This window comes from Anser anser (assembly GCF_964211835.1).
Source record: "Anser anser genome assembly, chromosome: 5".
NCBI classification, from domain to species: Eukaryota; Metazoa; Chordata; class Aves; order Anseriformes; family Anatidae; genus Anser; species Anser anser.
This window is the reverse complement of record NC_139725.1, coordinates 14202490-14211822: the sequence shown is the minus strand read 5'-3', so window position 1 is coordinate 14211822 and position 9333 is coordinate 14202490. Positions and strand designations below refer to the sequence as shown.

The following is a 9333-nucleotide window of genomic DNA, read 5'->3' as shown; positions in this document are numbered from 1 at the left end:
ATCCAGAATACTGACAGGCTGAGGAACGGGGCAGGCCAGCACAGCTCAGTTCCCCCCTGCTGTTGCCTTGAGTTTTGCACTGACCAAGCAGAGACAGCAAATGCTTTACAGCATCTACACCATGCTCAAAGGGCAGGCAGTAATTCTGATTATGCTCATTTCTGAAGTCTCTCTGGGAAAAACCAACCAGACAAAAAGGGACTGCCTTTGAGGTACCTTCCCAGCAGCTGGAGAAGCTGCTGAGCTCTTTGCATTCAGGCTCCTTTCTAATGCAGGCTTTGCAGAGATACCGCACGCGGAATAACTAAAGAGCCCTCCGATTTGTGCGGTAAATCCGTGTATTCCCTCAGGAAGCTCTTTTAATTAGAGAAGATCTCTGCTCAGAAGCTGCTGTGCAGAACAGCTCGCCGAACCAGCAGCTGCCTGCAGACCATGGTGCTGAGGAGAAGCCCTGGTGGTGGAGCACGTGAAGCAAGGTGATGATGCTCCTGCAAGGCTTTGCTGCTCCTCTCTAGGAGCTGGGGCTTCCCAGAGCCGCTGCCGAGAAGAGGAAGAGGAGAGGGGTCCGCTCCTGCCTGCCCTAGGGACCCGGCACGTCAGAGCTTCCTCTCGCGCAGTGCTCCCCGGGGCGAGGTGCTTTGACTCACAGCTTCCTGGAGCGGAGCTGGGGGGACTGAAACGCTGCTGCCGAAAGTACCTGGGGATTTCTGTATGTTCGAAGTGGCATCAAACTGGCTGCTGCCTTGGCACAAGAGGCTATTTCAAGGGAGGGCTATTTCGAGGAAAGGCAAGCGGCTTTAATGCCCGAGACCTCAAAAGCTCCTTTGATACCGCGGTTCTGTTTGTGGTTTCGGAGGCTGATCGTTGCTGCATTCATTCCCAGCCCGTCATGTCGCAGCTTCGGAGCCTCCAGGGGAGGCTAGCCTGGGTTGTCACGGCAGTGGTTTACACTCGATCGTGTTGTAAAGCAGTCAGTTCCTGCTTCATGTCAGTTCCAGAGAGATGGGAAGCTTCCCATCCAGCCCAGCTGGCGGCTGCGAGCAAGACCTAGCAGACTATATACAACTCGATGCTGTGCACCCGGTGTTGTCCCATGGGAATCTAAACAGTTGCTCCATGTTTGCTCAGAAAAGAGAGGACTTTTGCCACGGGGTGTTTGCTGTCAGGAGAAAGAGCCTGCAGAGAGGTGACCGTGTGCTTGCCCAGCATCTCGCTGGAGAGCTCCGTCTGCGTGGGCTGCATCCTGCAGTGGGTCATTTTCCTCCTGGCTACGGAGGAGACCACTTGTTGTAACTTGGTGTTGTTACTAAGGTTGGCTTGATAAATATTGCAGAATTAACGTGAAGTGGAGATGTTTGCCTTCAGGGAGTGGGCTGCGGGGGAAAGAATGCAAAATGGTGGGACAGAAAAAAAATATTATAAATAAATAACTGTCTTCAGCTCTATTAAAAAGTAATGTTAGCCTGAATCGTAGTTTGCTGATTAAAGACAAAAAAAGAGCCTTGCTTTTTTCCTCCCTCAAAAGTGGGATCATTTATCTCTGCATTGAGACTTAGTTGATGCTTGTGAATTCACTGGTTATTCTGGATGAAAATTCATTCTTTTTAAAAAAAAAATACTTCCAAACTGTTATTTTCCATCTCTTCTAGCTTTGTTCCATCAAATAGTCTTCCAAAATACTTATGCTCTAAATTTAGAGAAGAAGACCCTTTCTAGCAAGCACTAGAGGCCACCCAGCCTCCCCTGGTTCTGGTTCAGCCCAGCCCGTGTTCCAGGCTGCTGCAAGCAGAGCACCGTGCGTAAATCCCCCAGGACAGCAGGGAGGCCCCTCCTTTTCCCAGAACAGGCCCAGCTCTCGAAGCCTTGCTGTCTATTTTAACTGCCAAATTCCTGGGGAACTTATCCCATATGTCTGCTCCTCTTGGCTTGAGGCAGCCCCGTCCATAGCCTATGCATGCAGTGCTTCGGAGAGTGGATTGGTTTTTATCTTTTTTTCTCCTGCTTGGTGTTCGGTGGAGGAGTGATCCTAACTGCAGGCGGCAGGTCTGAAACTGAGTAATGTTCTCACGTGGCTCCAGATAAGCCTGCCGTGACCGCCTGCCTGGTAACCCAGCACTAAGCCAGGGAGCAAGGCACCTGTGTGCACCCTTGTGTGCAGTGCCCTCTGCCTCTGCTTCCAGGGCCACCTCCGTCCGAGTGAAACTGAAAGCCTTGGAGCCTCTCTTCCAGCTGGTCGAGCCTCGTCCAGAGGCAGTCTGTGTCTGCTGCTGCTCCTTGTTGTGGCATTTCACCTCATGAAAGGCTTAGGCTAGGAATGAAGCTGCTCTGCTGCAGCCTCTGTAAATGTAACCTCTTCCAGTGCTGCCCTTTGCTGCGAAATGCTTCTTTCTGTTCCAGTTTATTCCTCCTGTAGGAAGGGCTTGGAGCGAGGAGACAAATCCGCAAAGGTGGAGGGGAGAAGTGCTAGGCAGCGCTGCAGTACGTTTTGGAGACTGCAGGAGCTCCTGCTGGGACCCGCAAGAAATTGCTTCTGAGCAGCATCCTCAGAGCAATCGGATCAGCGAGTGGTTTGGCTGTTGTGGCCGGGTGCTGCCAGTTACAAATCTGAAACAGGTATCTTGGAAGGGGGGTGGAATGTGGTTGCAGGTGGATATTTTTTATTAGAAGGGAACAACTCAAAACATCTGTGCTCTAAACTCTCATACTTCAGGGCTCTTCTTGCCCTTTACCCTCTCTGAACCCTTGTTTCGGAAGGAAGGTCTGCTTGAGACAAGAAGGGTCTCTCCAGCGTGAGCTTTTTTAATAGTACCGCCTTTCCCTTTTCATTCGTGCCCGCTGGTAGTGTCAAGCAGTGTCTGCGGCCTGAAACTCAGGATGTTGCGAAATGTTTGTCCTCCTCCAGCTGTGACAGCAGTGCTCCATGGGGTGTAGGTCTGGGTCCGTGTCAATGCGGCTTTGGGGCGGCCTGACAGGGATGCCAGGGCATCCGGCGGGCAGCCCCAGCCATCCTCAGGCCCTGCTGAGGAGGAACGGTTGTTACAGACGTCCAGCTACGGTCTTCTGCGCGACGTTCATGCGTAACGGTGCCAACGTCCTCAATATCCTAGCGTGAGAGCAGGGAGGTTGAGCAGCTGTAGGCATGCAGGCGGCTGGTAAACGGGAGGGTGCTGCACTTAGCAGATGGTGTATTTGTCAAAAACAAGGTTCCTGAGATCACAGATAGCAAGGAGCTTGCTTCTGGGCACGAGCCAGAAGGTGCAGCCCTTTGTGGGCTGAGGCACTTCTGTGCCAGCAGGACTTGTGCCGCTTCCCAGCCGTGCTGGGCCTGCCGTAGTCCTCCAGCTCTGCGTGGTCTGTGGGGTGAAGGGTTAACGCTGCGGGTTCTTGGGATCAGCGCCTTGTTGTCAGCAGAGGATCTGATGCAAAGCATGTGATATGATTAGACTAATAGCCTGTCTCATCCTCGTTGGAGAAAGCTGACTTAAATCTAAAGCTCCACAAATCATTCAGAATAACAAGCCAGAGGACTCTCCTGTTTGCTCTGCCGTGGTTTATTTGTTGTTGTTCTTCCTTTCTGCCACTGCGAGATCACGTGGATGGGCCCTCGGGGGAGACTGCTGGTGCCAGGAGATCTGCAGCCCCCTGGAGAGCTGGTTGTGCCCAGCAGCGTGGGACCTGCACGCTCTGGAGAGCGCTCGGTTAACCTGGCAGGGCGTCCGCGTTCCTCCCGACGCTCCGGCCCGGGAAGCACGAGGGAGTGCTCGTCCTCCTATGTTCCCCTGGGCAGGAGATGTCTGGTGCTTGGCTTCCAGCGGCCTCTGGCTCCAGCTGAGGACTGAACTCTTGGAAACCCTGCTATTGCTGGGAAGGGCGGTGGACGAGCACAGCTAGGGTTAGCTTCCTTCCCGTCGGGGTGCCGGTGCCCTGGCTCTGCTCTGCCCCCTCCGCCGGTCTGTGGAGATGGATGCAGCCAGTGGGGAGCTAGGGAGGGTTTTGTCTTCCCTTCTAGACAAGCTGTGCAGCTGGCAAAAGCTTCCTATCTCTAAAGTAAAGCCTCTCCCTCCACACCTTTACTACAGCCTCACTAATTCCTGGAAGGAACCCCAGAGGATAGGAGACCTCATTTCCCAGTTGAGGCAGATGCCTGTAGCTTTTTAGAAGTATGTTTGGCACGGGCATGCTGAATTTAAACACCCTCTAGTTATCTGCCCTAACATCTGAGAAAATGGAAGTGACTGAGAACCAGTTTGTTTAGAAAGGGAACTTAACAGTAAAAGTCCTTGACTTTGACCTCTTGCATCTTATGGTAGGAGGAGGCAAAGATAAAAATCAGTTTTACTACCTGGCTCTTAACCGCAGACTCAGGGAATCTCTCTCTTAAGCTGGAGAAAAGCTCACATGAAGGCTTTCTCCTCACCCACAGAAGTGCTTGTGCCACGGAGCCTGAGTGATCTGGGCAGGCAGGAAAGGCTGCCAGGTCTCAAGAAGGTATCTCCAAGCCAAGTGGTGTTGGGAGCCGTTGTGCAACCTCTCAGGTGAGTCCTGCTGGCCTCTGAGGAGCTGCTTGCACGAGGAGAGAGGCTTGGGAGCCTGTCCCGTGTCCATACTTACACGGGGGTTTCCAGGTCTGATACCAACAGCAGGTGCTTGGTGGTCCCTGGGCCCACCGGCCCCGCTGGTGGACTCGTGGGCTTTGTTCCTCCACGGGGAGGCCGTGGGGCACGGCAGTGCTGGGGGCACTGCCTGTGGCATCTGCTGCAGAGGGCGAGTTTACAGCATAACAGCTCCCAGTGAGAGAACAAAGCTGAACTGGCTTCTCTTCTGGAGCAATTAAAAAGCCGGCATGGTCGAGTGACGGAGCTGCCCGACCAGTTTCCTGAAATGCCTGTTTTTTCACTGTGCTGCGTACTGTTTGTAGTCACTGTGGAGACCTCCTCCTGGCCTCTACCTGCAGTGCTTGCTGTACAAATAACAATCTGGTACGCAGTAAGCAGGAAGCAAAAAAAAAAAAAAAAAGAAAAAAAATTCCACTGAACTACTTTTGGCTTTTTCTACTGTCTGCTATTTCTGGTAAGTTTTGTGTTGTTTTTTTTTTGAGGGGGGGTTGGCAGGGGAAGAACCAAAAGAGTTCTGGGATAGGTTGTACGTTTTTTCCCCTTTTTTTGGCAGACCAGTATCTTTGGTCTTGCTGAATGGAAAGATTTGCTTAAATTGGAGAAATGGAGTGTCCTGCAAATATTGTCATGCTGTGCGAGCATGACTGTATAGACTGAAAATAGCAAAGAACTTTCCCCATTTCCAAGTTGTAGGGACTGAAGACATACTTAAATGTTGGCTTTCGAACGGAAGTGCGAAGTCCAGATGTCCTTAAAATCTGACTGCATCCCTTGCAAACATGCAGAGATGTAAATGGGTGCTTCTAAAACCTGCTTTGCTCTTTGATACCAAAATGTGGGTTGGTTTCTTTTTAGTATGTGACAGTAGTTTATAAATATCTAATCACTTCCTCTCATGCATCAGAAATGTATTTCTAAAATACGTATTTCCGTTTTCCAAAATGCACAATGTGTTTGCTGTTGCAAAACGTGCTGAAAAACCTTCGTGATTATTAACAGTCCTGAGGGTGCTTTCTAATCTAGGATCTCACAGGATGATGCTGTCAGATTATTGAACATAACAGTGTAGTAACTCCAGAAATGAAGCAGAAAAAGCTTCGTGTCTTATCTGGTACACTGGGGGAAAAATCTAGTTCAGCAGTGTAAGTTGATAAAAGTTGATTCCTGAGAAATCTGGTCTTTGAGTGACATTGCCAACTCTTCTTGCTCCAGTCTGTCCCCCTCTTACTCTGGGGTTAGCAAGCATGCAAGGACTGCGTGCATGCCTGAGCCTCTGACGACGTGCAAAGGTCTTGCTCGTGTTGTGAGGCAGGTACGGTGACACCCTGCTTGGCGAGCGCTAGCGAGATCAAAGTCTGCTGGCTGCAGCAGTTACAGGCTGATACAGCTACGCTGCTATCTCCCCGTGCTGAGCCCTCATCACAGTTTCCTCTAGCTTTAAAGGCAATCGTTTCCACTTCAGAAGCGACTAGCTCTAGAGTAGATGTAATGACAGAGTTTCTTCCGCATACCTTTTTTCCCCCTCCTGTTTCCAAAGCTTGTATTACTCAGAAATACAGTTTTTTTGCTTTGCCCTGATGCTTTTATTAGAAACTGTAACTGACACGGTGACATTACCACGTGCATGGATCTGCACCCACAAAAGTGGCCTGTTTGAGGTGGCAACCTTAATTAGCAGCCGTAATTTTTAGAGTCCAGCTTCTCCCTCAAATCTTTCTGCTGGAACTCAAGAAGAGACACCTCTTGGAAAATCTGCACCGTGAACATGATCATGTTTACGCTTTCAAGGTCACTACACTGCTGGTATTATCTCAGTGAGCCTGAAGAAAAGTTCATTGAATTCAGACCCGGATATTTTATTGGCTCAGCAGTTATTTGCTCACGGGAGACAAGTTGTACTTCCCAGGTGTGCTAAAAGTCCAAGACCTTTGAGTTTTAATGTCAACGAGATGAACTCCATTGTATATTCTTTGTATGTTACCGGAACCGTGCCCTCGGGGCAATGTTGTACCTGGTTACTGAGAGGCTTAGCAACTCATTGTTCATTAACCCGTCTGTTGTGTGAAGCTGTCAGGGCTCTCCTGCCAGTGACCAGGAGCCCTTCTGACTGCCAAGAGCTCATTCCTTACCTTCGTGGCTAGACAAACGTTCCCAGCAGCTGGGATCAGTGGGGCGAGGGCTCAAAATCCAGCGGCGGGTGGGCTGTCTCCTCCCCTGCCGTGGCAGATCCTGGCCCCCAGGGGTGCCCCTCTCCAGGTCCCCTGGGAGCAGGGGCAGCCGTGTTGTGAGCAGCTCCTGATCCTGGCCGGCTTCTGTCTCCTGGTAGGCCACTGAGCTGGTTTCTGGGGTAGGGAATCCTGCAAAAAGATTTTGACCTCCCTCCTAACCTGGTAAAAGCTGGTAGCAGCATATCCTATGGGTCCTGCCTTTGTTTTGTGTCCCCTGGGGTGGTTAGAGCCTGAGAGGTGGTAGTGGGGGAGCAGCTGGCTGAAGTGCAAAGAAACAACCTGCAATTTCTTTGTGGTCATTCCCTTCTCTTAAGGGAGAGATTCGAGGGGAGAGGGACCAGCACCTTCCAGGCCAGGCATGTGCATTCAAATGTGAACCCTCTTCTGCCTGGCTTGGTGTGTTGGGGCTGAATGTGCTCTCTGAGAGCCTGCGGGAACTTTGGACTTGTTTGCAAATGTGCTGAGGTGATTTCCACAAGCTCATCTACTCTGGCTTGCGTTAGGGTTGTTCCCGCTTGTCTCCTCTTTCGCTACTCTGGTAAATGAGCCCCGTGTTTGTGCTGCGCGGTAACTTGGCGGCTGAGGTGTCTGAGGTGCCAGAACTCCTCAGGAAGCGACCCGCGCTGAGGAGCGAGGGTGGTGCCGCAGACGGGAGCTGTGCTCTCACGGCAGGGCCGCATGGCGCAGGCACGTACCGCGCTGCCCCCAGCCAAGTATCGCAGACTTCAGCGGGCACCACGCACGCGGCGCCGGCTAGGTAGAGGCTGCGCAGGATCTAGTTCACGACAGCAGAGCTGCAGTTGGAGCAGCTCAGCCTCTCTGCGCCTCGACTAATGTGGTTATAGCATCCGCATGCTCGCTCCCTCCTGCCTGGCCGCATGGTCGTGGGTGCTGCTCGCCACGGCCGCTTCCTGAGAGAAGGGGGCTGGGGGCGCTGCTCTGGGGGCTCCTCTCGCAGAAGGCGCTGCTCCCCGAGCCCTGGTGGCACGCCTGTGCAGCTGCTGGCAAAGCCGGAGCCTGCCTGCCCCTCCTCACGTATCATGGATTTCGTGCTCCACGTACCAGCTTCGCTGTCATCGCTCTCGCTGGGAGGATGACAGGCCTGAGAGCTGGAGGTGGCAGGATGCCATCTCTCGGTGCTGCTTAGCCTGTTCAGGCTCGTCTTGTGCCCCGCCTGTGGGAAACCCCAGGGGCCTGGGTCCCCTAATGCCTCCCTGCTGCTGTTAGCCCTCCCTCCACGTCCTGGGGCTGAAGCCTGGCTAAGACAGACCTAGGATTCGGCTACGCCAAAGCGAACCAGGTCATGTCAGCAACCAGGATTTTACTGCAGTAGTGCCTCAAAATGGTGAGCAGCTAGACGGGCATAAGCAGTCCTGAATACCTTTACAGGATGGGGCACGAGGCACCGAGAGAAACGCCACTGTGTAAGTTGACCGTATGGTCTGTTATGAAATCCTCTGCAGAGCTGCCGTCAGCCTAGAGAATGACATGGAAAGTTGGAGGCGTGTCAGCAGGATTGTTGAAAAGCCTGGGTGGGACCGCTTAGTAAAGAAAGGATGTAGTGAAAGCATGTACAAATTCAAATGGTTAAAGCAGTTGGGGTGGAGAGGAAAAGAAGGAAACAAACGACCGTGGACAAACAATTGAATTAAAAAGTTGCAGACGTTGTACATTAAACCTTTGCACGCCTTTCTGCAGGATGTTAAGGCTCAAAAGTTATCCAACTTCAAGAGGTGAATGGTCAGCTCTGACTGCCATAGTGCACGGACAGCTTTTTTTTTTTTTTTAGACTTTTTTTTAAGGATAACAGAAGAATTGAAAAATGTAATATTTCAGTATGTGGAACCTTGAGGTATGCTGAAAGCTCAGAGAAAAAAAAAAAAAACTAAAAACCTGTTTTGCTTCTGGCTTGAACTGTCATTTGAATTATTTCTTTATGGCCAGAAGCTATGAAAGAGGTATATCTCCCTGTGGCGAGAGTGGTGCATAATGCTGCAATGCACATTTGGTTTTTGGGTTTTTAATAAAATATTAAAGCTAGCGTGCCTTACACAAATAGCTGGGAGTAGATGAGCCTTGAAAGCAAATCTTTTACTCTGTCACCTCAGGCATGGCTTCTTCCCCAGCAGCTCTTTTCAACTCGTATGACAATGTAATTATCTTAGATAACTATTGTAATGATCCTAATAGTTCTGGAAATCTGTTTTCCTGACTAATCAGAATAGCACGGGGCCGAGTAAGAAACAGCACGTGGCTACTCAGTTCTAGGAAGCAAATATACAACTGCTGGGAATTGCTCCTCCAGCTTGGAAATAAGGATTGTACCTAGGATGGGACATCTTATGGAAAGAAGGCCGATGGCTTGTGCAGGAGCCGTCTAGCTTATTTTGTGGCTGGGTTGAGGAGACGAAAAACTCTTGCATCCCCCACAACAGACATTCATCATCGCCTGGGGACCTGGCTGCCTAAATGTTCTGGTTGGATTGCCA

The 9333-nt window shown here is 51.2% G+C and overlaps 1 protein-coding gene across 3 annotated transcripts in view; it reads left to right on the top strand.

Moving 5' to 3' along the window:
* Positions 1–9333, top strand: part of CD82 (CD82 molecule) — a 34048-nt gene that overhangs the window by 3130 nt on the left and 21585 nt on the right. The window contains exon 1 of one of the 3 annotated variants that reach the window (XM_083837510.1): positions 4357–4535. The exons of the other annotated variants lie outside the window; for them this stretch is intronic. The gene's annotated coding sequence lies outside the window, so the exon portion shown is untranslated. Of the gene's footprint in view, positions 1–4356; positions 4536–9333 lie in introns of those variants that run through there. 3 annotated transcript variants of the gene reach the window in all.